The sequence below is a fragment of a genome, unplaced genomic scaffold (assembly GCF_019419815.1).
Source record: "Pyrus x bretschneideri cultivar Hongxiangsu unplaced genomic scaffold, Pyrus_bretschneideri_v1 Contig25, whole genome shotgun sequence".
Lineage (NCBI taxonomy): Eukaryota > Viridiplantae > Streptophyta > Magnoliopsida > Rosales > Rosaceae > Pyrus > Pyrus x bretschneideri.
This window is the reverse complement of record NW_025999557.1, coordinates 206,378-215,760: the sequence shown is the minus strand read 5'-3', so window position 1 is coordinate 215,760 and position 9,383 is coordinate 206,378.

Sequence of the window (9,383 nt, the reverse complement as noted above, 5' to 3'; positions counted from 1 at the left end):
TATATATATATAAAGAAAAAGGCCCACTTATAGATCATGTCACCGAGTCGAACCCGTCTCGTAGCATCGAGAGTCCTTGAGATCTATTTCGCCTAGAAACAAAACCATTTAGGTAAATATAACGTGTTAATGAAATTACAAGTTTTCGTACAAAGTATGGCTAATAAAGGAACTATCTTATAACGGTCTAATTTCGGAAAACGGACAGTGGATTTGAAATCAACACGTCGAAATACGCTGAGGAGGGTCCACAACCCTACACAAGTCAATCTGGAACATCCACCGATGGATTTCTGATTCGTAACTTCCCAATATCCACACTATGCTTCTAAAACAACATACTAAAACTTTTTTACGATCCAACGGTTGGATCTCCGCTAATCGCAAATTCAAGTGACGGATTTCACTAAACGGATGTCAATTTATGGAATCGGGGCATAAAATTAGCCTAGGATGGTCAAGTGGGGTCTCAGCCAAAAAATTACCAATTTCATAGAAATGAATTTCTCAATGAGAGGAACAACTTTCATACATGAGCCGAAGTTTAATTCGGCCGAGAAGTGGCCTGAAATTACCATGAACCATCAGAAAATGCTTCGATTTGTCACCTTCAGTGCTCCGCCACACCAACCAAGGCTTGGTCCTTGTTCTTGGGTTCAAGAGGAGGCTAATAGATGTGGTGGTTGAAGGAATCACCTTAAAAATGGTGGATTTTCGCCGATCTCCTCCACAGTGCCGTCGATGCTATCCCCACGAAACTGAGACAAAAAATGGTCGGGTTTGGGGTGGAACTTGAAGAAGGAAGGTCGTGGAGTTGGTTTTGGGTAGTGGCGATGGTCGTCTCGCCTGGAAAATGTCGGAATCTGCATGGGGTGTTTCGAAATCAAGTTGGGTCGGCAGGGAGGAACTGGGTCAAGGGTGATCTGGTGCTCCCCCACTCATTCCTTTCCTCTCTTTTCTCTCCTCTCTGGTTGGTCATTCTCTCTTCCTCTTCTTTTGATTGGGCATCCAACTTCCTCTCTTTCCTTTCTCATTTTTCTCATCCGATTGGGCAGCAACACCCTATTTTTTCTCTTTTCTCCTTTATTTCCTCTGTCCATCCTTCTTATTTCCTTCATTTCTCTCAACTAATATTAAAATAATAATATAATATGTAACATCCCACATCGCCTAGGGGAGTGGATCCTGTAAGCCTTATATGTATATTCCCATCTCTACCTAGCACGAAGCCTTTTGGGAGCTTATTGGCTTCAGGTTCCATCAAAACTTCGAAGTTACGCGAGTTCGTGCGAGAGCAATCCTAGGATGGGTGACCCACTTGGAAGTTCTCGTGTGAGTTCCCAAAAACAAAATTGTAAGGGCGTGGTCGGGGCCCAAAGCTGACAATATTGTGCTACGGTGGAGTCGAGCTCGAGATATGGTGGGGCCCGGGCCGGGATGTGACAATTTGGTATCAGAGCCAATCCTTGGCCAGAAGTGTGCCGACGAGGATGTCGGGCCCCTAAGGGGGTAGATTGTAACATCTCACATCGCCCAAGGGAGTAGATCCTGTAAGCCTTATATGTATATTCCCATCTCTACCTAGCACGATACATTTTGGGAGCTCACTGGCTTCAGGTTCCATTGGAACTTCGAAGTTAAACGAGTTCGTGCGAGAGCAATCCCAAGATGGGTCATCCACTGGGAAGTTCTCGTGTGAGTTCCCAAAAACAAAACCGTGAGGGCGTGATCAGAGCCCAAAGCGGACAATATCGTGCTATGGTGGAGTCGAGTCCGAGATGTGGTGGGGGCTCGGGCTGGGATGTGACATAATAACTATGAGATGTATATATATATATATATATATATATAATAATAATAATAAATAGTAATCTTTACAAAAGTACTTTTCGAATTTGTAGTTCCGTAAAAACCCTATCATAACTCTGGTTTCTATTCAGGTATGCTTATGCGATCGTCCCGTTGAGAACTTCAAGAGTACAGTAAAATAGTAACTTACATGCGTCACTAAATGACGGTCAATGAAAATCAACAATCTCGCCAGTAGGGGCATTTTCGTCAATTCACTCTTTTAAAAATTAATAAAATCGTAAAATTAGGGACGGATTATCACATATCTGATATTGATGACATAATGATTAAATTTTGACATTATGTTGAAAAAGATATACTAAAATTGAGACACGAGAAATTATTATTGTGACCATTTTTTCAAAACATTTTTATGTTTGAAAAGCAAACAACATTGTTTCGTGTTATTATTAATTAGGAAAATTGGTTAAAATGAATATTTTATAAATCTTAATTGTTGACATTTCAAATTCAATGAAAACATGTCAATCAAATATTGACGACATTAGCAATCAAATTGGTTATATATATATATTAAAAAAAACTTAAAAAATGATCATTTTAGTAATATTTGAAATTATATTATTTAGAAAATTAGCTAAATGACTAAAAACTAAATCTCAATAGATAAACTAACAAAAATTAGATATCAACGACATAGCTAAAATGACTATGATCATCGATGTAACTGCAGCTTGTTAAAAAAAAAAGAGAAAATACCAAGACAATCAAAGAGTTCATTTTTGCAAATTTAGAATCCAACAATTCATGGTAAACCAAATCCCATCCCTTCAAGGTGTTGGACACTTTGGATTATTCCTTCATGATATAATAACTAGTGCAGTGCAGCTTTATATGATTTCTTTACTCCAACTTGGTTAGCAAGGCAAATACCTAATTAAGAACTAGGGAGTAGGGACCTTGACAGCCGTGCATTTCATCCAAACATGCCGATGGTTTCCTTGTTAAGCCATGTATCTAAATGGTTTATTAAGATTAAAATATGGTAAAGTAACTTGACCAAATTATCTTCCAGCTAAATATGGCATTGACCTGACCTGGTTCCAAAAATGCATTACAACTCATTCTTGCATATCAAGCTTTGGGGAGCTCGTGTGAATAGTTTATTACGATTAAACTAAAAGAGGATGAAGACACCAAGAAAAAGGGAACATGATTCTATTTGGATTCTTTTTGTGAGGATTCTAGGGATCAATTCATGTTATCCATTCATCAGTTATCTTATTGTTAGAAATCATTTTGAATTTTTTATTTAAAATTGAAGATAAACAGTACCTAATGAAAACTGACCGCACGATATATGATAAACGACTGAAATGAATTGATCCCTAAGATCCTCACAAAAGAGGATCCGAAGAGGATCTTCATTCAAGAAAAAGGGTTGGGTCGACGGCTAGCCCAGACTGCCTCAGAATATAAGCTAGACCAGATCAAATGTGCTTATGGAATGTATGAGACAAAGACTTTATTTGTACTTTTAAAACATTTAGATGAGTTTAATATGGTTATAACGGGTGATTTTATTATGCACTCGGATCTCTAACAAAACTTTGTTGATGTTCATGGAACATATAGCCACAAAGAGGCAATAACTTCTATAAGGAAATATAGAAAAGAAAAGTTATTGTACGTGACAATAATATCATGTGACATATCAATGTGATGCTAAAGTCATCGAAAAATTTGTGTTTGACATTGTGTTGGATTTATAGACTTATAGTGTCACTATAACAATTTTCTTATTATTGCATAGAACTTTGATAAGACAATCAATTCGATAAAATTAGAGTTAGCATCAAATGGTGAGATAAATTATAAAAATAATTAGAATTAGATCAAGTTAAGAGTTCGATAAAACTAGAATTAACATCAAACGGTGAGCGAAATTAAAGAAAATGAGCAGAATTAAGTTACAACGAGAGTTTGATTAAACCAGAGTTCCTTATACGATTAAACCAGAGTTCCTTATACGATTCGGAAAACTATACAACTTGAGCTAGTTATCTTGGTTGGGTTTGCTGAAGAAAAGTAGAAAAAAGCATCAAGTCAAGTGAGGCGATGATATGATTGACGCTGCATGGTGAATATGTAAACTATTATATTATAATGTTTCTGTAATATAACGGACCCCCGGACAGTTGGACAAGACTTGCACGTAAAGCTAAAAGTGGGGTTTGGTATTTGGTACTTGTCAAAATGATAGGCTAAAAAGGATCTTGGTGTTTTGTCATGCAGGGCCAAGCAAAAGCAAAAGACGAGAGATCCTCACCAACCTAGTTCTCGATCCACTCTTCTTTTCTTTGATTAAATTTTTTTAACAAAACTATGATTCCGGGGAGACATGTATCTCGCACAATTTGGTTACGTTTAGTTTATAAGATTTTGAAAAATAAAAATAAATTTAACTTGAGGGTAGAAGAGAATATGTGTATTATTCGTTGATAAAACTTATTTATTTTACCTTATTTATTTTATTTTATAAAAGGTAGTTTTACAAGAAATAAGTTTTTTTTCATGCTTAATCTTCTTATGTTATGATCACTTCTAAATAAAAGAAATCATTCATTCTACCTTCAGACTTGAATATAGTAGCAAATGTATTCCAACTCAATCCTAGATACCAAATTACGTCTTTATGTTTATAAATTTGATATGCTTAGACTCTTTAACAAGAATTTTCTTCTTTAATATATGTTTGACATGATATATTGTCGAGAACAACTTGCATGAAATATGTTTACTATCGAATAACGTTCTAATAGTGCAATCATGTAAAAATAAAAAAAACTTATTTATAATATTATATTATTAAGGTACGACGTCAAAGTCAAGATGAACTCTTTTAGTGCAAATCATTCCACATGATCCCACGATTGCAAATGAAAAATCTGAAATCATATACTGTTTGATAAGAGGTTTCCTTTTCGTTTGTCCATAACAATTAAGTGTGTCTTGAACAGGTTGTCAGCTAGATTCAAAACAAGGATGCATCTAATCAAGAAAAGAACATATATATTCAAGACGAGTGGCTTACTGTCATATCGATGCCGTCCAATCAGCCACCCCTTGAATTGTATTTACATCCTTCCTGGTCGTTAGTTGGTGAACTGAGACACATAATGCTAGAAAACATAATCATTATGCCAAAATGTTAAAGGACCCGGCTTCTTTATCATTTCAGTTTCCATACACTTTCATTCCCTTTTATTTTTTATTTTATACGATCACGGTTAAGGTATATCAACATTTTATATTAATTTTTTATAGAGATCATAAGACAAAAAACAATAGTGATATAAAATATTAACGTGGCTTAACCGTAATCGTACAAATAGAAGGAAATAAGAGTGTATGGAAATTGGGAGGGCACAGAAACCAGGTCCAATGTTAAAAGTAGGCCTCTAAGCCTCACAATCACATTCGTTGCGCCCATAGATTGTCAATATTAGATAGTGTTATTTATATATCTATTTTTATTTTTTACATATATATTTTTAAAATTTTTAACCCTGGGATTTACTGGTGGAGCCACGTTAAGGGCTACCCTGGGCTATAGCCCAGGTAGCTTTTAGTGGAAAATAAAATTTTACATATAATTTTTATTGATTTTTTAATGTAACCCATCATATATTTAGTCATTGATCCAAATTCTATAATTTTAATTATATAAAATTATATAATGCAGTTTACAAACCATTTTTTTTTCTTATATCCATTTTCTCATCGCTTCTCGTATTTGTATAAGTTTTGATTTGTTTGAATTTTAACATGTATTTGTTTAATAACGAAAATACTTGGCTTTTTTTAAGCTTGCTGATATTGTGAAAAATACAGTATTAAGTTTATTTGTTTATAAAGATTTAAATTTTTAAGTTAACTCATTCGGTGAAAAATTTCTAGCTCCGCCATTGATCGGATCGAATGAATTCAAAAAGATCAGTGACAAAAAATTAACAAAAGTGTAGAAGAAGTATAAAAATGTATGTTTGAATAACACTATCTAAGATTTTATCAAATTTAATATCAAAATTGCGTTGTGCTGTATTTATTTATATATAATATCGTGAAAAATATTGCATGAGTTTGTAGTTGATTTGATTTATATTAATTTGTAATTAATTTTTTGTTTTTAGTTTGCTTATGACCTAGAAGAGTTTGCAAACCAAACAAGGCGGGTCTACCAACGGCACAATGCCCCCACTACCTTTAATTCAAATTATAATTAGATCAGCGGCGACCACATTGTCATTACAACACAATCATGACCACGAAAGGAAACCCTCCTTCTCATTAGTTTCAATATTGGTCTGGTACTGAGCTGATTTTATAAAAAGTTTGTATAAAAAAAAGTTGAGCTGAAAAATGTGTTTGGTAAACACTTAAAAATGGCTTATTTCACAGTTTTAGATAAAAAAAGCTGAAAATATGAAATAGCAAAAATGAGCTTATTCTCACAGTACAACAGAAACAATTTTTTTTTTCAAAGCACAACAATACCAAACTAGCCCTAAGCAAAATTTTCTTAGCTTTATAGGGTTTCCACAATCATAATTAAGATTGATTAATTATGATACTTATTAAAAGACTAAGCCACGTATTAGAGACATATTTATCATCTATTATATAATCAAAGACACCACGTGGCTTGATTCTAAACAGCCTGTATATGTGTGAAACACGTTCTTGATTAAGTGAAATTGAAATGCCATTAGTTAAATTAATTAGTTAACTATACAACAGTAGGGTGACAATTAGTTTAGCCAAGTTGATCTATTATTTTATGTTAAAGTTTTTTTTGGATTAATGAACAGTTGAATGTAATCTCGAATGTTCTCTTGTATATTTACATTAATTTTTAGGGTGAAGTGCCGATTTGGTCCATAAATTATTACCTCAGAGAAAATTAGGTCACTGAATTATTTTTTCAGTAAAATAAGTCCCTAAATTCATTAAAAATTGCTAATTTCATCCCTACTATCATATTCAAAGCTATTTTATTCAATTTTTCGTTAACTTAAGTTACTTGAAGTGTACCGTCATTTTTTCACCTATAAGCCCTTAACATTTCATATAGGTTGCGAATCTAACGTTTAATTTACTCTTTAAAGTTAACTTACTATTTCTTTATGAAAAATTACCAATCTACCCTCTAATGTATATAAGTAACGTGATTTATGTTTGGAGTATTAAGATCCAATGGTTATGAAATGGACAAGTGTCAAAAGATCATGAAGTTAGTTACATTGGTTATATTGTTACTTAGAGTGTAAGCTACCAAATGTTATTATATATAGCTTGTAACAAATCATTGTAACTAATAAGAAAAGAATACAACAATTCACAACAAACTTCTCTCTCAAATATCTCCGATCGTCTCCTTCTTCCTCTATGTTCTTCTTCTTCTTGCTTCTGTATAATCTCTTTTCTCAATAACACTTGATGCTTTACATGGTATCTTCGCCGAAATCCGCATAACAACTTGGCAGTGGTGTCGATCTTGGTTTCAATTGCTTCCGCTACTGTAATTGTTCTTCTTGTATATTGATATATTGCTGTTCAGTTTCTGGTAGTTGGCGAGTGTTCTCTGCTACTCTACGTCTGGTTCTTCCGTTCTCCAAACGTGCACACCAACTGTTTGTGATTTGGTTTCAGACACGATTATCTGTGATTTCTCGACGATTTGCAACAATGGTAACAGCGTCTCAGCTACAGATCTTACAATCTCCGATTGCGTCCTTGATCTCATCTGTTTCGAGTTCGGTAAATGTGAAACTGGATGAGACGAATTATTTGGCTTGGCATTTCCAGATGCAGCTCCTACTTGAAGGCCATAGCATAATTGGGTTCGTTGATGGGTCAATACCTTGTCCTGCTCAATTCAGTCAAGATTCTTCTGATCATTCGGCTATTTTGTCTGGTGATTCTTCTGCTAGGGTTTTGTCTGACGATTACAAGATATGGAAGATGCATGATAAGGCCTTAATGCAATTAATTACTGCGACTTTGTCTCCGGCTGCAGTCTATTGTGTAATTGGAAGCACTAGCTCTAAAGAACTGTGGAATCGTCTTAAAGATCAGTTCTCTACAGTCACAAGAACGAGTATCTTTCAACTCAAATCTGAGCTTCAGACAATAAAGAAGGGTAATGATTCTGTCACATTATATTTGCAGAAAATTAAAGAAGCAAGAGATTTATTGTCTGCTGCTGGTGTATTTTTTGATGATGATGACATGGTGATTCTTACACTCAATGGTTTACCTTCTGAATTCAATACCATACGATCTGTGATTAGGGGTCGTGAGACTGTGATCTCATTGAAAGATCTTCGATCTCAATTGCTTGCTGAAGAAGCTTTGCTTGAAAATGGCACGAATTCTCCTGTGTTATCTGCATTAATGGCACAAAGTAATGGTTTTTCTCCCAAGCATCAGTCTTTTTTTGCTGCTGGTGGTACTCATAGCAGTCCTAATTCTACTGCTTACAAGTCATTCACCAATAACAATAAGGGTCGAAATCGGTTCAATTCCAACTTCCACTCAAAGTTTGGCAACAACAAGAATTTTCATTCGAATTCTGCTCCTGGAATTCTGGGTACATCTCTACCAAGAGCTCCAAATTATGGTTTTCAGAATCACCAATGTCAGATCTGTGGGAAGAATAATCATTTGGCGTCTACTTGCCGGTTCAGGAATACAATCACCCTACAAGGTTGTCAGATTTGTGGTAAAAACAATCACTTTGCTGATACCTGCAGATATAGGAATGCTGTTGCTCCTTCCGGTTGTCAGAATTGTGGCAATTCTTATCATAGTGCAGAAACTTGTTTTCAGAAGAATTCGTCTACTCAATTGAATGCAATGCATGCTGCTACTTCTCAATTCTCAGTTCCATCTGCACCGGCACAACAACCACAAGTTTGGCTCACTGACTCTGGTGCTAATAACCATATGACTTCCGAATTGAGCACTCTTTCCTTAGCAACTCCTTATCCCGCAAATGAAGTAATTCAGACAGCTAATGGTGAAGTTTTAGCTATCTCTCACATTGGTTCTTCTCTCCTAAAAACTCCAATGCAGCCTATCAAGCTCAATTCTGTTTTATATGTTCCAAAACTGTCACAAAACTTACTGTCTGTCCATAAAATTTGTTTGGATAATAACTGTTGGTTGATCTTCGATGCTTTTTCGTTTTGGATTCAGGACAAAGCCACAGGGAAGATTCTCTACAAAGGGCTGTGTAACAATGGATTGTATCCCATCATTTCACCGCGTGCTTCTTCAGTCCACTATACAGGCCAACCTGTAGCTTTTCTTGGAAAACAGGTCACAGTCAGTATTTGGCATAAGAGGCTCGGTCATCCTTCTAATTCCATAGTTTCTCAGATTTTAAGGAATTCCAAAGTGTCTTGTGTTGCTGATAGTATTCCTTCATTGTGTCAAACTTGTCTAGAGGGTAAGTTTAGTAAACTACCATTCTCTCCGTCCGTTTCGAAGTCTGTACATCCATTTGA